The 16,171-nt window shown below is 40.5% G+C and overlaps 2 long non-coding RNA genes across 2 annotated transcripts in view; both read left to right on the forward strand.

Moving 5' to 3' along the window:
• The window catches only part of LOC121889017, an 85,674-nt gene that overhangs the window by 49,425 nt on the left and 20,078 nt on the right, over window positions 1-16,171 (forward strand). The gene's annotated exons all lie outside the window — the stretch shown is intronic.
• LOC121889016 lies at window positions 802-9,183 on the forward strand. Its single transcript, XR_006093412.1, has 2 exons — window positions 802-8,240; window positions 8,383-9,183. It is a non-coding gene; the product is annotated as an uncharacterized LOC121889016 (long non-coding RNA).

Raw genomic sequence — 16,171 nt, forward strand, 5'->3', positions numbered from 1 at the left:
GTCACATAGGACGTTTTCCATGCTCCCTCCTCTTTTCACCTCAATTTGTTATTGTTGGACAGGTTTTTCTATCAGAAAATGTCCTGAAATGTAGCAGTGTAGGGTTTTTTCCTAAGCATTTGGACTTCTTTGAAGTTACATTTAGTAATTTTCTTCCCTTACATTCTGCTTTTGCTTCTTTTTGTGTAGAAGTGGTATGTTCATTATATTTCAAGATTTCATATTTGAAATCACAGAAAGAAACTGTCCTTTGAGCATATTGATGTTAGATGATTTTGTTGTGATTCAGCAGCTCACTACAGGGTTTTCCCTGGATTTTTTTGAGACAAAGGTGGCGAAGGCTGGAGAATGTGCATGGTGCGGTGTACACAGTTTGTACACACACCTTTGTTGTGCACTTAAATGAAAAAATCATGATTTGACAGATGAAAATGTCCATGAGGATTTAAATTTTTTACCAAAATGGAACAAAAAGATGAAAAGGTTGTGACAAATGACACTGTGTATTTTGTAGGTCTGGGACTTGGGTGCCAATTCAATTCAAAACTGATTCTTGATTGAATGATTAGAAAAGGTGGCACTATTTTCAGTCTATTGCTCCAGTATAGTGTGTGCCAAACCATTTTCTGTTGTCCTTATTTCACTGAAATATAATATGAAACATAACTGACAGATAAGATAAATTGTCTGCAGGCTTTTTATTTTAACAGCATTAATTAATGAATTAATTAATTTGAAAGCATCTTACAGTCTCCTGTCTGTATGAGAATAACAAAATGAGGGGGAGGTGGAGTGCTCCGCTGTGTTATTAACGTCATGTACCCAGCAGTTGAGAGCAGCCTCTCTGCTGCACCGTTAGCTCCAGGGAAAGCCATCGTTGTCCAAGACGCTTGAGGTGGAACAGACTGAGCACCAAGGTTTTTTCTTCACCTCAGAGTTGGTTTAAGTTGTGTAATGCTGCAGTGTGTTGGTCAGCTGGTCTTGTTTGTTACTGCTGGAGTCTGCTGCTCTGCTCCACTAATGTTAGTCTCTGAGGGATGGTGTTGAAAGTTCACAATATACTTCACATTTGTCTTGGAAAGGTAATTATTGAGTCATTAAATCAAAACATGCTTGCAACTGCTGCTGTTTTTGAAGCTGTATTACAAGATAACTAACGTGTGTGCACTGTGCACAGGAATTTTAACAAAGGTGGTGGCCAGTAATACAAAGGCCTTTGAGTTAGATACGCAGGGAAAACCCTGTTATTAGACATCTCGGCAGCCTTATTTATCAGTAGTAGACAAATCCACTACTTTTTTGGCCACAGTCAATCTGTTTTGATTTGATTCCCAACGTAATTGCCAACACTTTTTTATTGCTGATGCATGCCAATTAACAATACTTGCTTGTCTAATCCAAACAAGTCTGATCAGTGTTTTCCATAAGTGGCACAGCACAAGGATCAGTGCACAGATCCTTTATCCCTCTATAATGAACACACAGGCTTCCATCCAGTATTCTCTATTAAGTTGGAAGGGAGGTTATCTCATAGAGGAGGGGTATCTCTCCTTCTGTTTTGTCTCAATCTGTGAATGCGTCCCAACTCTTAACAGCATTTTAGAATATTTAAGTATTAAACAGTGTGCTGTCTGGTTTTGTATGAATTTAGTAAGTTTATTTAGGTGGTCTACCTGTAACTCACATTCCAAGCTCCCATACAGCCGAATGTTTTGGTGCTCTATATGTAAATTGGCACATGATGATCAGCATAATGTAATCTGTAGTAGTAACTTTTTAAATAGCCAATAGCATCTTTCCTTACAAGGCAGTTGCCAAATCTAAACATTTTTGTAGTTACCCATCAGACACATTTCACCATCAGCAGAAATAACACACACACACAATGCCTTCAAGCCAAAAGAACATGCACACATCACACATTATATTGAACGTCAAGGATATTTTATAGTTTTTGGCTTTCAGAATTATATTACACATCATCTTAAAAATCTGCTCTCCAAATATATGATCCCAAACTTAATTGCATTTGAAAACCAAAAACAAATGTTACATTTTTTTTGTTTTACATATGTGAGGTCATTACATATCATAATGACCACAGTTTAGTCTTGTTATACATATATGTAATACATATCAATAATATACAATATATAAGTATCAAAGACTGGCCTCCTCTTGGCTTAGAATGTGGTGAAGTTAAAAAAGAGGAGAAAAGAAAAAAGGTGGTCATGTCAGTTAAGACTGAGTCCAATGCTAACTTTCCCTTCATTTGAAGGCAGCCTAGTAAAAATGTTGTGTTTGTTTAAAGAATACACTTTGAGTCTGCGGGCAGTGGAACAGTCAAACTATGAGCTGTCAGATACATCTGACCTGCTGACCACATACATTATAGCAGATTCCAAACCTCAGGGTACACTTGCCAAGCAAACCACACAAACAACTCAACTGCTCTCTAATGACTGGACAGACCTGTTATTTATCATACATGCTAGCAGTTCCCACGATCAAGATCAAACATTCATAATCACATTAAGTATGTGTGGGGTACATGTGAAGTGTTTTGAATTTCAGTTCCCCTTTTCAGTGACTGTTTTTGTCCATGCTGCATTTTGTCAAGACGAGGTAAGAAGGGGTCCATCATTGTGGTCAATATTTAGCACTGTGTTTTGACATGAAACTCCCATACACATGATGTGTGCTTTTTGTGCAGATTTTTTTTTTTCTGTTGATCTGTAGGAGATGGTGAATCTCTCTATAGTTGATGGCTGGGACAAGGTGGCATCAGACAGCCTGACCACTCCAAGTGATCAATATGGGATGGTACTGTGTGATAACAAATGACTGTCATGGGGTACTCATTCAAGAAAATGAAAAGCCATCTTCCAACTCTGTGAAACAACAGAATTTAATCATTTTCAGCCCTTGGCAAACATCTACACTGTTTTTTTTTAAAAGAGAAATAATATTAGAAGGAATTAGACCAAGTTCCAAACAATAAGCCTCTGAATGTAGATGCTCCTTTCAAGAAGAACACTTGAGATAGACTTGGTTTGAGGTAGACAATGATGCTCTGTACAAAGCATATTTTGGAGTATCACAACACTCCTTTTTGAGTGGTGGCTGTAAAAAGCTGCCCCCTTATGAAGACCTTCTCCTGGCAGAGCTTCCCGAGCTTTGAGTAAGTCAACTTTGAAACAGTGTGTATTTAAACAGACTAGAAAATACAGTTTAGAGATTTCGATGGACGTTTTTCCTGCCGTGAAAATTTGTAACAAACCTACAGGGAATATCATCTCTTTAAGGTAATGAAGTAAATCATCATGTTCCCTCTTCCTTCAGCTAACTCACCAAAGTAAATATTTTCCTCATGTCTTTCCACAAACAATAAATCAGTAGTGGTGGGCTGATGTTATTTGCACTCTATTTTCTCTCATTCATGCTCTCATATATTCACACACACACACACACACACACACACACACACACACACACACACAGCACAGATGCAGACAGTAATCCTCTTAAACTGCTTTTTAAGCAACCATTTGTCATCCCGCTGTTGCATCTTGGGAAAATTGCAGTCCTACAGGAGGAGGAGGATGTGGAGAATGACTGACTGAGGAATAGCAAACACAGTCACGTAGCAACCTTTAGTAAACGGCCACTTTTCAGTCATTATGGAGGATCCAATAGCCCAGACGCATAATGGCAGCAAACGTCTCCCCACGCATCTTTCTTCTTAATCGTCACTGTTTGCGCAGTGGAATCTCTTTAAATTATTGATGTCATGGGGGCTAAAGTGTACCTAACCCAGAATGTATTGTCATTATGCTTGGATTAACGGACATGAGCATTGGTCCACTAGAAAGAATGGCATGAATATATACTTGAAATGTTGTAACGCCATTTGACCTTGGCTACTGGTTGTTGAGATGGGTTCAACTATGCTTCATATTATTACAAGTTAAGATGTGTTTCTCAAATTTCATTAGCTGCTATGAGTAAGCTCTGAGCTTTTCTTACTTGGACACTTCTGTTAAGGGATTGACCATTTAAAGCAAATGGCTTGTGACCTTTAAGACATTTCCGTCAGCCTTAGCTGTACTTTGCATTTAGTTTTAATTAGCTAATGGTAGCACGCTAACACATTATACCTGCTAAACATCAGCATATTAGCATTATCGTTGTGACCATGCTATCATGCTGATGTCAGCATGTAGTACAGCCTGACAGAGCTTCTAGTGTGGCTGTAGACTCTGTTTGACTCTTGGTCTTGTTTATATGAGTTTGGCACACTGGTGGAGCTTGGTGGGTGTGTAAAGATATCATGTATTTTTGTTGGATTGGGTTTTTAGTGTAGAATCTATTTAGAATAGTAGATTGAAGAAATCCAGGCGAAAGTATAAATGGAAAAATCTTTTGTCCTTGTGTTGCTTCATTGATACTTAAAAAGCATTATGCAGTATAATAACTTCACTCAAAGGACATTCACCAAACTGCCTTTGCTTAGCACTACTTTTGATGCTCTCCAGAGAAAGAATAGCACGTTTTGTCCTTCTTTTAATGCAATGTCAACAGTGTTTTTTAAAGTGACAAAAAACACCCAACTTCTTCCCTGATAAGACTGAATAATCTTAAGCAACAGCCGAGTAAGTTGTGACTTAACTCAATTTATATGTAAATGTAATATTTCCTGTGTAATGAGCTTATTGTATTATGTCAGCATTGGCTGGTTTGGTTTTGTGTCATTCAGAAAGGCAACCACAATCAATATCGTTACTTTGTATTTATATTCTTTTGGATGGGCAGAGATTTGCATAGTTGTGCACATTGTGTTAGCCTTTTAATCTGTGGCAAGAACTATATGAAGCCAAACAATAGAACATCTGTAAGCATGAAAAGGGATGAATATTTGTTAACTTCACATACAATTTGTCTCTCTACTGAAGCTATTTCAGGAGATATTAAAACATAATTTGTACATGTGTGTGCATTTTGAAAAGGCCTTATTTTGAATCTTATTGTCATAAAGCTTATTTAACAGTCAGCTAAAGTGGATGACAGCTGTTTTAAAAAAAAAAAAAAAAAAAAAAAAAAAAAGATTTCTATGCAGTGTGTGTATTTGTGTGTGTATCATATCACTGTACAATGCCTAAATGGTCCATGACGTGTGCTGAAGCCTTGTGTCAGCACTTTACAGTGTATCAGGCAGTGACTGTGATATTATAGTGGAGTATTAGTATGCTAAATGAGTCCCAGTATACAGTATGGTTTGTACATCACTTCATATCATTACTGGGAGATTTACATTGTCCCTAAATTAATAGATAGGTGGATACAAGTTTGTGTGGTGTCATCCAGTTGAAGTTGTATTGTCATTCATTCAGTCTATGATTGAACACCACTATGTTATCAGCGTTTGTATTATGTTACTGTGCATTACTGTAGGTCTTCTCTGGTATTTGAATAAGTGTTTTGGTGTTTTAACTACCCTGATCTTTGTAAATTGTCTCTTATGAGAGAAGGTTCACTCAAGCAACGCCGTAAATGTTTTTAATCCACCAGCCTGGCAACACAGCTTCATGTTAGCTCTGAAGCAAAGCAATTAAGCTCATTACTGCGTCTGCATTCTGCCTGCCAACACACAAAGCGCAGAAAATGCCACAGATCTGAGACATTTTATTCGATATTTTCTCACTTAATACCAAAGTTAAAATTGAGATTTTCAATGTCAGCAGGCTTTGGTCAGGTTCAGGTTTTGTTATTTGCATGTTATCTTTAGTTCTCTTTCTGACTGCACCATGTGTGACACATAATGTCCAGTGGGGAAAAAAGGCAGAGAGCATAGTTTATGCATTGCATTAGATGTGCAATCTAACCAGAAATAGAAGAAATAACTCCACATCATGGTAGAGGGGGGTTTGTAAAAGTCCCCAATTATTTGGGCTTTTTAATTTTTAATACTGGTAGCATATTGTCTGACCTGCAGTCATGCCTGGACAAAGTACAGTTCCTGGGTTCTGAGGTTCAGTTACACTTTACACTTTATTACATTACATTATTATTCACACTGACCGATAAATCGTGTTTTCATTGTCATCGTGATATGAACATATGCCGTAAACACATCGCAGAAGACAACTGCCTGAAACACGATGAATAAGAAAAATCATTTTAGTTACACATGCCCTGCATTCACTCTCAGCATGCCAACATTTGTCCTATCAGATGGAGCCCATGGACCATGTATTCACACTGTTTGGCCAATCAGATGAAGTCCCAGCTAGCCGTCAGCTACCCTCAGATTAATTGGTGTCAATTTTGGTGGCGACTGCGAGGATAGCTAGCACAATAGCTGAGGAAGGGGAGAAGAATGTGGTGAAAAAGAACAACACTTATGATATTTGGAATTATTTTGGATTCAGGAAAGATGATGTGTTACAAATACAGGCACTGTAAAACATGCAGAACAGTTGTGGGGACTTCCAGAGGAAGCATAATCAACCTCCATCACCACCTGCAATACAACCATAAAGAACTACACTAACAATTTAAAACTAGCCAAACCACAAATGTCGAATAGCAGCGAATCTAAAACCTTCCCATCATAGCAACAACAGTCCATTTCTCAGAGTGACAAAACATTCAACCGCCACAGAGAAATAACAAAGGCCATTACTTGGTGGTGGAGAGAAAAAAACACTGGGTGAATCGCAGATCCTGCTTTTGATTTTGAAGGTCGAAATTGAACACTCATTTTGATCCATTTTCAAGTTAGTCAAACGTGAAGGCTATCGAACTCAACCACTTGGTCAGACTTCAGTGTTTTGGCCACAGGTTGCGCCTTGCCATCGGTAAGTGTAAATGAATACATTTGCTTTATGTGGCATTATTGTAATCTATTGCAGTCTTATTTTATAACCCGAACAGATTGGATTATTCATTGAGATGATTCAAGCATGCCCATTTTATTACCTAATGTTATTGTTGTCAATTGCAGTGTATAGCCAAAGACTGAGTTCTCACGGGCTTTATTTACCCGAGTCCGACCTTGCCCAAGAGGGGGAAATCATGTGATGGCATTTAGGCTGTCTTAATATTATTGATTTGAATAAAAATGGCAAACACCATTTTTTTTTTTTACATAATTCTCATGTAAAAATGAGAATTATAATTGTACTTTTTTTTCCCCACTGAATGGTCCACTGAATAGCCTTTTTGGTTAATTCTGATACATGTGAAATACACTAAACTGATGGCACACAGTTTGGGAAACACTTAAGCTTGACATTGAGCTAGTGTTTTTGCATTCCCCTGGGGGGTGCCAGAGTTTCAGGGGAGGCATGCCTCATACAATGAGAACCTCTGTGTCTGTTGTTTGTATGTAACCTATTGATCTTGAGCTCATGTCTACAAATTAAACTACTACTAAATGTCACATGATGGTAGTGTGTCTCATAGTGCCTGAATCATTACTTTGTAATTACTGTATTTACACTAGTATGTAGTCCTGGAATTGTTACTTTGTAATAATTGTACTTATTTATGCAGTCTCTGAATTATTACTTTGTAATTATTACAAAATTGTTATTTTTGCAGTTAGGTTACAATGATTAATGGTAGGTTTTAATATTTTTTTCGAGTGTTTTCATGTCATCTTTTCAGAAAGTGCTGTTAAAAGATGAAAGCCGCATTGCCCGTGCTGCTGGGCTTTGCAAAAAATTGGTGGGACATTTCTCCCATAGCTTGAAGCAGAGGATGGCACTGAAAGAAGCACAACAGGAACACAACGTCCTAGAGCACTCACTCATCACAGAATGCCCAACTAGGTGGGGCTTGAGGCAAAAGATGATAGAGAGGGTCTTGGAGTAGCAGTGGGCCATATCTGATGTTCTCTCAGCAGACCGAAAAACACGGCATGTGGTTCCTTTCTGGCAGGACCTGGATGTACTTGAGTCTGCAAACTTGGCATGAACTTACTGATGTTTTTTCCGGGGAAAGCTATGTGAGTGTTTCATATGTGAAACTAGGCCTTCATCTCTTGAAGACATCAGTTTTTGCAGAGAAGGAAGATGACACCAATTTAACAGACCATTAACGTGAAAATCCTTGATTACATGAGTATAAAGTATGATGACCCCAGGAACACAAGAACTTTTGGACACTGCATCCTTCATGGACCCCAAGTCCACGGTCAGCTATATCAGCAGCGAAAAAGTCCAAGACATCAAGACCAGGTAATTAGGTTATAAATTCTAATGACGTGAGCACTGGTGGGATACAAGATGTCACATACTTTAATCATATGGTGCATTATCTGAATGTGAATGGAACATGTATTTTTCTGTGTATTCTTAATTGTCTCTCTGGTTTACAAAGGAATACCTTCTGACAACACTGAGGCCCAATACATGGATCCACCCAGCAACAAGAAGGCAAAGCGATCATTGGGCAGTTTGCTCAAAACAAATCCAGGCCCTACTCCCACTGCATTTTCCATGCAGCTGGAGCAAGCCTTTGAAGCTGAACTTAACAGCTTCTTGCTGTCCCCTGCCATTGACAGTGAGGTAGACCCTTTGGCTTGGTGGAATTTCCACCGGGTCACCTATCCAAAGCTTAGAAAACTAGCTCGGAGGTATCTTTGTATACCTGCCACTAGTTTACCCTTGCAGAGGCTCTTCAGCACATCAGGGAATGTAGTAACATGTCATTGTGCATGTCTCAAACCTTTTCTTGGCCAAGACCTTGTCCTAAGGGAATAACTAAGGTAGTAACTTGCACTAAGGTGTAGATATTGATTTGATTTTATCTTATTTTGTCTTGATTTAGCAGCCTTACTCTATTTCAATTTTCTGCCTTATACTATAGATCTCTGCACCATGTTGGGCAGAGTCAAGGGCCTAAACGATTGTAATGGGAGACGTTAGTTATTTTAAATTGCTATGTTTAATTTATATATATTTAATTATTTAAGTTGTTTTACCCCAGATTTTTTTTTAATTTCAACACTGTATAGTAAGAGATGTTTTTGTTGAGTTTAGAAGAAAATACTTAGCGGAGCAGGGGAAATTAAACTTTAATTTCTTATAGTTGTGTCTTATGTCTTATCAAAATGAATGTTCTGTTTAGTTGGTTTGGTATTCATGTGCAATTTGTTCAATAAAAGCATGTTTGAAATAATTTATTTCATGTACTTATTAAAGCAGAAAGACATAGGAACTGTATAGCCAATATATACACTTATACATGATACAGATACTGCTTATCAATACTGATACTTATTGATACTCTTATTGATAGTACTCTCCATAATTTGGTGCAAAAAATAAAGACATGACATGAAAAGATTCAACAGTAATTTATTTTACGAACATAACTGTTAAATTAGAAGTGCTTAAAACTAATGCTGTGTAATGCAGATTTTTGGAACGATTAGGGCTTTAGTCAACCAACGAAACTTGGTCAACTAAAATTCTACCTACTCTTCAACCAATCAGTTGGTTGATGGGGACAAAAGCGACGTTCATGTAATATAAACAAGCCAAGTTAGCCCTCCGAACTAATGCATGCTATCTACTTAGGGGGTGATATCATGGTGATATCTAATGTTGGCAACATTTTTTGCCAATACTAGATATCAAACAAAAGCCAGAGACTATATTTTGTTAAGTTGCTGTTAGCTGTAAATTCACCACTTCTAAGTAGAAGGCAAAATATAACGTTATCTCAGAGCCTGACAAGCCCGGGCAAGGGCTCTCTTTCTCCAGGCAGCCCTGCTCCTGCCTCCTTCTCAGTCACCCTGGTCAGTGGCTGTCCTCGGCCTGCTGGTGGCTGTGCAGCACTTTCTTCTAGTTCCCGTTTTATGGCGGGTGGCAACCAGCGTTACATAAATACCGATAGTAGCACCATTTGTACAGGAGCTTATCAATATTTGGTACCAATTTACTACCAGTTCTCGATACCCATCCCTCTTTATCGCAAGTCATATGGTCATCGTGGTATTTAACAATGTTATCACATGTTACATATTTTTCTCATATCGTGCATGCCTAGTTTATGTACTGGTAGTTTGTACAGTGGAGTGGCGTATTGTCTATTACAAGATACCGTGCCTTTATACTGTTTAAGTCTTATATATTGTGGTTTGGTGTTTTTAATTATGAGAAAGCCTTTCTTTTTGGCTAAATCAAGCATACTTAAATCTCTTTTGAGAAGGAATAACTAGAATAAAATATTCACTCCCAGATTTGTCAGATACCGCGAGCAACAGTTTCAGGTTACTTAACCTTCCTACTATTGTAGCCAGTCCTTGTTACAGGTACTTCTTACATCTGCATGACAAATGTGCAGAGCTGAGATCTAAAGAAAAGTGTGCATATAAATTATGTAAAGCAACTTTACAAACAAAGGTTGTTAGTTATGTATTGCAACTCGAGATTCTATGTAGAATCTATATAGAATAGCATAGGCGTAGCCCTCTAAGAGCTGTTGCTGTTGGGTTTATCTCCGTGCATGTGCAGTCGTGAAGATTTTCTTTTGCGCCACTGTGCCCCACACAGTTGCCCCCCTCAGGTCCTCCTCTTTGGTATATAATACCGTTGTGACCTGAGCTCTGCTTCCAATAGCCAACTTTTTCTTGAGCTGGCACTGGTGGCACGGGGAGGCCTGAATCTTAGATGACTACGACTATACTCATAGAATCTAGAGTTACAATACGTAACTAACGTTCTATTTCATATAGGCATAGCTCTCAAAGAGCTGTTGCTGTTGGGTTAAGGGCAAAGCTTATGTAGTCAATGCCCCCACTGTGACACGGCAGTCCACAAGCAGATACACACACCAGGTCACAACTCTACAAGTGCAGAGCATAATAAGAATAGAATGTGCCATGGTCATTCTTCATGCCAAGCCCTGTGTGAAAAAGGCATAGTGAAAAACTTTACACTCCTTTCACACAACACACCTACCACTGCAGGAGAGTGGAATGATAATCACGTACTGTAACAGTCCCACGTGAGCAGCAATGAATGAGTCAGGGAGGACACAGACACATCACGCAGGTAAAACCAAATAAAGGGGCATGGGAGGAGGATGCCCTGCGGGGGATCCACCCCTATGAAGATGGATCACACCATCCAGTTGCAACAGTACGTCTCTGCTCAATGGGAGCGGCTGTGGCTCCCCCACCAGCAACTGCACCATAGTTGGGAAACATGACGCGCCACCATGGCCACCAGAATGACTGCTAAATTCTCTTCCTGAATGCGCTAATAGGCAAGGAATAAGGGGAACGGGGGGAAATGCATAAAGAGGAGCTTTGGCCGGTGAGAGAAGGCGTCCACTTGCAGTGGAGGGTCGTGTCGTTCGTTAATGGAGAACCACAGCGCCCTGGCGATCTAAATACACTGCTGTTGTCATGCTGTCTGTCCTCACCTCTACATGTTTGTCTTTCAACAGTAGGGCAGAGAGTTTCAGCACTTTCAGCACCGTGGACAGCTCCAGGCAGTTTATCTGTTTCCTCCCCATTTAAAGAGAGACGCATCATCCATCCACCCAGCAAGCTCATCACTGACAGCGCTGTCACCACTCTGTGAGGTGCAATGCATGACAGAAGAGAATTGAATGCTGCCAGCCTGACTGGGGACAGCTTCGCTCTCATGGTGGAGGAGTCCATATGGATGCCCAGGTAAATCATCGACTGGGAGGGAAGAGTGGAGCTCTTCTGCCAGTTTATGGCAAAACCCAGTGCTGAGAGATGCTGCACGAGCTCCACCATGTGGAGCGCAGCTGTCTCCTTGGAGGGTGCCATGACAATCAGATTGTCTAGGTAAAACAGCACTCTGATGCCTCTCCTGCGTAATGGCTCCAGAGCCATCTCCACACATTTTGAGAAGGTGCACAGAGCCAGAGAATAACCGAAGGGTAACACATTCTCCGCATCCCATCATTACCATTGCTGCCGTCGTTTGCGAGTTGGCTTGGAGGGCAGGTTGGTCCAGGTGCACGCTAGACGCTGGTTCCTGACTGTGGGACAGTGCGGAGCCTGTTGGACCGCAGCCACCGAAGGAGGATTTTGCGGAGGAGGAGGTTGCACCAGGGCAGGTGCAGGCTGAGGTCTGTTGCTAACTCTGGGGAAAGTGCACCAGGCTTCGTGGCTGTAGCGGAGACAGTGAAGGAAAGCAGCATGATGTTGTTTGTTGCTGCAGCCACCTGAGTGGCATATTGGTGCGAGCAGTCAGACAGATGAGCATAAACTTGGTCCCGAGGAGACGGCAAGTCAGGCTTGTGTCTGCTGAAGAAAGTTTCTCTGGGAAGCAAGATGGTGGCTAGGCTTTGATCGAGTGGCAGACCAGCGGGAAAACTGTGCTCCATATCCCTGTGGACTCTGGTGAAAGGCTTGTAGTGGGACACCAGTGCCTTTCTCGGGTCAGAAAACGCTATCTCCATGTAGGGCCAGAGCTCCATGAAGTGAGGCCACAACAGGGGATGCCTGGATTCAAACATCCCCACCTAGGAGGCAGAAAGCAGGTGCAAGCAGGTCCACTGACATAGGGATACCTCTCAGATCTGCCACCATTTTGATGATGCCCAGCAGGTCCTGGTAAAGTGCTTCCGCGGCAGGCAGATGGCTGGCAGGTTGTGGTGGAGAAGGAGAGAGCCCCAGCCACGGGGCTCCACTCGAAGTGTCGTGAAGGCGTCTGCTCAGGTGGCAGGATGGAGCTGGTGTGGCAGGTGGGACACGGATGGGCTACTTCGGGATGCCGAGTCTTGTTCATTCTTCCTCTTTCCGACTGCTTCATAACGTGCTGAAGAAAAATTGGGAGCAGAGCTCAGGTCATAATGGTATTATATACCAGAGATGAGGACCTGACAGGGGCAACTGTGCAGGGCACAGTGGCGCAAAAGAAAATCTTCACGACTGCACATGCACGGAGATAAACCCAACAGCGACAGCTCTTAGAGGCTGAAGCCTTTACGAAATATGACATATTCATGAAAGCTTGAAACTTGAACAAGGTCTGTACTTTCCTGAAAGTCTGTATAGGTTTTTAGGGATGATGACGTGGTAAATGTAAGGCATCATTCATAAATATTGCTCCTGTTTTTTCTGATCATCATTTCCACCACCCTTGCTCTTCCTATAGTTTATTTCAAGAAATTAAGTGTTTTGCCATCCACTTCGTGAGACATCGTTGAGAGCAGTGCAGAGCTCGTGTGAGTGAACCAAATTATGTCATAGCATAGCTTCATTTTACCCCAAAACCACTTTGTGAAACTTTGAACCCAACTACTCTGGAAGCTGTGATTTGCTCCTTCCTTGAGCTGTTGCTTTTGTAACTCCAGTCACGAAACAATAAACATGCCTGACAAAAAAACTGGCATGTTGGTTTGCAAAATGCAAACAGGAACAGTTTACAGAGACTAATTTAGTTGTTTTCAACAGAAGTGACACGTTTGGAGGTTTGGTTCTATTTCCACCAGCAATACTGTAAACAAACAGTACTGATTTGAAAAAGGACATTTGGGGATTTAACTTGTGGAAACTTTGGTGTGGCATTTAAGGAAGCGCTGCTGAGAGGGAGAGAGGAAGAACTAAAGTAGTACTGGGAAATGAGAAAGCGTGAGGAAGAGAGGTGGACGGACAGACCTGGTCAACAAACCCTTAGTTGCCTCTTCACCTGACACAGTGCCAAGATACAGACGGCATGGAGGAGAAGGCAGTGGATGGAGGGGTGGAGGGATAGCAGTCAGAGGAAAGGAAAGGAAGCCCAGGCCAGGCCCTGATAACGCAGAGCTGTCGGGGCTCAGGAGAGGAGTGGGAGACATTAGCCAAATCCGGACGGATCACAAGCCTCTGGATGCAATCCAGTTTTGCGGGGCTGCGATAAGGAGGCTGATTATGTGTCACCCATCAATTCGCCCGCCTCCCGCCGCTGTCTCCCTAGCCATAAATCCACTCATGACAAGCTCTGCTCTACGGCAATCACCCCTCTCTACTTCCTCCCTCTCGCCTTCCCTTTGCTCACTTCTGTCTGCACTATCCTCTCAGTGGTTTGCTGCAGAGAGAAAGTGAAGAAGGGGATTAAGCAAGTCTGGAAGTGACTGCAAGGACTGGGTCCCAAGTCATAGAGATTTAATTGATAGATCCTTTTTGAGAGAGTCAATCTTTTTGATAGGTTGGACTAGAATGTGTGGATGTGTAGATAATGATTCATTCAAGGAAATTTAAAAGTAAAGCAATTGATAAAAAAGTCAGGATCAGGAAAGTATCTTTCAAAATCTAATCTGTGACAGATTATGGATTATCAGGTCAAAAATTACATTTTTTATCATTGTTGTTTATCTGTATCTCTCTGTAAATCTTATAATCTAATCCTTATCTGATTTTGGGCAAATCACTTCCAATCAATATTTAGCATATTGTGAGATATATAAGTGATGTGTCTACTAAACTAAATGTTTTTTTGTTTGTTTTTTTTAACATTCACACCGAATTAGGGATGTCAATGATTAATTGATTTAATTACTGTTAATAATTTAAACAATTAAAAATATAATAACTCATAAAGCAGAAGATGAAGGACATGCATTGTAACTTTCAGAAAATGTACTGTACCTCTGCTGTAGTACCTGGTTGCACTACTAGGTGGAGCAGTTTTCTTTTTAATGAAATTCAGGTGTGTTCACTGATCGCGGATGAGGGCTACACAAATTGTAAAACCAACGTACCTCCTTGCTGTCCAAGGAAGAAAAAAGTTGCGGTTTGCCTCGCTCTGCTCACTGTGGCAGTTGTGTTGATGAACTCTGAAGCACAAAGTTGTTGTCGGGTGGCTGTCCAGTTCAGCTAGCTATGTGAGACTCTTGCTAATGCTAAACTAGCTTCTTCAACAGAAGCATGCAGGCTGGGAGCTGAGTGTCAGACAGCAGGGAGCACCGCTGTAGCTGCGGTGCTAGCGGTAGCGTCAGAAGTACTCTAGTTACACAATGATCCAACAAAATCAACACAAAAGTGATAAACTGTATAAGGGACACCCCCCTGCTTTGGGTATAAATGCATTTTAGTGGTGGCATAAATGTTTCCTGGACTGATGCAGTTGGAGCCACAGTGTTTGTGCGTCCCCGTGACATCTGGTTCACATTTTTGTGATTTTATTTTTGTGATTTTTTTATTTTTTCCAATTGTTAGATATGTCCAACACATCTGGTCTGATGTAATTTATGTCCTCTAAGGAAGCTGGAAGTTGTTGTGTTTTAATACTTTGGATTTTGTCAGCCAATTGTTAAATAGAGACAGACAGGAGCTCCATAATTTTAAAAAGTCATTATTTTGTTTTAATTTAACACACATATAAACTCAATGAACTTGGTGTTTATTTAACTTGTTCTTTAAATTCTTAACATACTCTGATTTTGCATTGAACATAGGTCACAGCAGTTGTTAAAATGGTTATGTCATAAATTACTGATTAATCGATAATCGATTGTTAACATGGCAGACTACCAATTAAGGAAATTGAATGAAATTTGCATCCCTACACCAAATCCCCCACCCCTTTGTCGAAAAACATTGGGACATAAAATATACTGTCTTTTGTGCCGTAACCATAATGGATTTAATGGACTGTAAATGCTCAGATAGCCTGCTTTCCTCCAGCAATGATTAGACAAAATGTTTATAGATCTCAATGTAATGACAATTTTTTCAGATTTCACCGGTAGTTTTCAATTAAACAGATTAGAAGTTTTCATGCACAATGTATTTTGAGTGTGCTTGCATTGCATGGTGTTGCATACAACTTCTTGCAAAGATATCAGTGCCAACATAATATTTTTCTTTCACACAAAGTTTTCCTTAAATAGCCACTTCAAAGTGGCATCCGCAAATTATGGCTGGTTAAATGCTTTTAGCACTTATTAATTACATTAGGAAACCAAATTGGGCAGCCGAGGTTTGATTTATTACTCAGCTAACTAGTTTTGTCACTCTGGGAATATGCAGATGGGGGCGGATGGTAGGATGTTCACACAGAGAAAGATAGATAGAGACAGCATGGCCAAACTTGGCCTGACCCTTATACACATCTCCATGCTAACCTGAATCTAAAGCAACACAGTCTTCTTGACCCCCTTAGGGCAAAAATGAACTCTTTCTAGAGATGAATAAGGG

Source organism: Thunnus maccoyii, chromosome 22 (genome assembly GCF_910596095.1).
Source record: "Thunnus maccoyii chromosome 22, fThuMac1.1, whole genome shotgun sequence".
NCBI lineage: Eukaryota > Metazoa > Chordata > Actinopteri > Scombriformes > Scombridae > Thunnus > Thunnus maccoyii.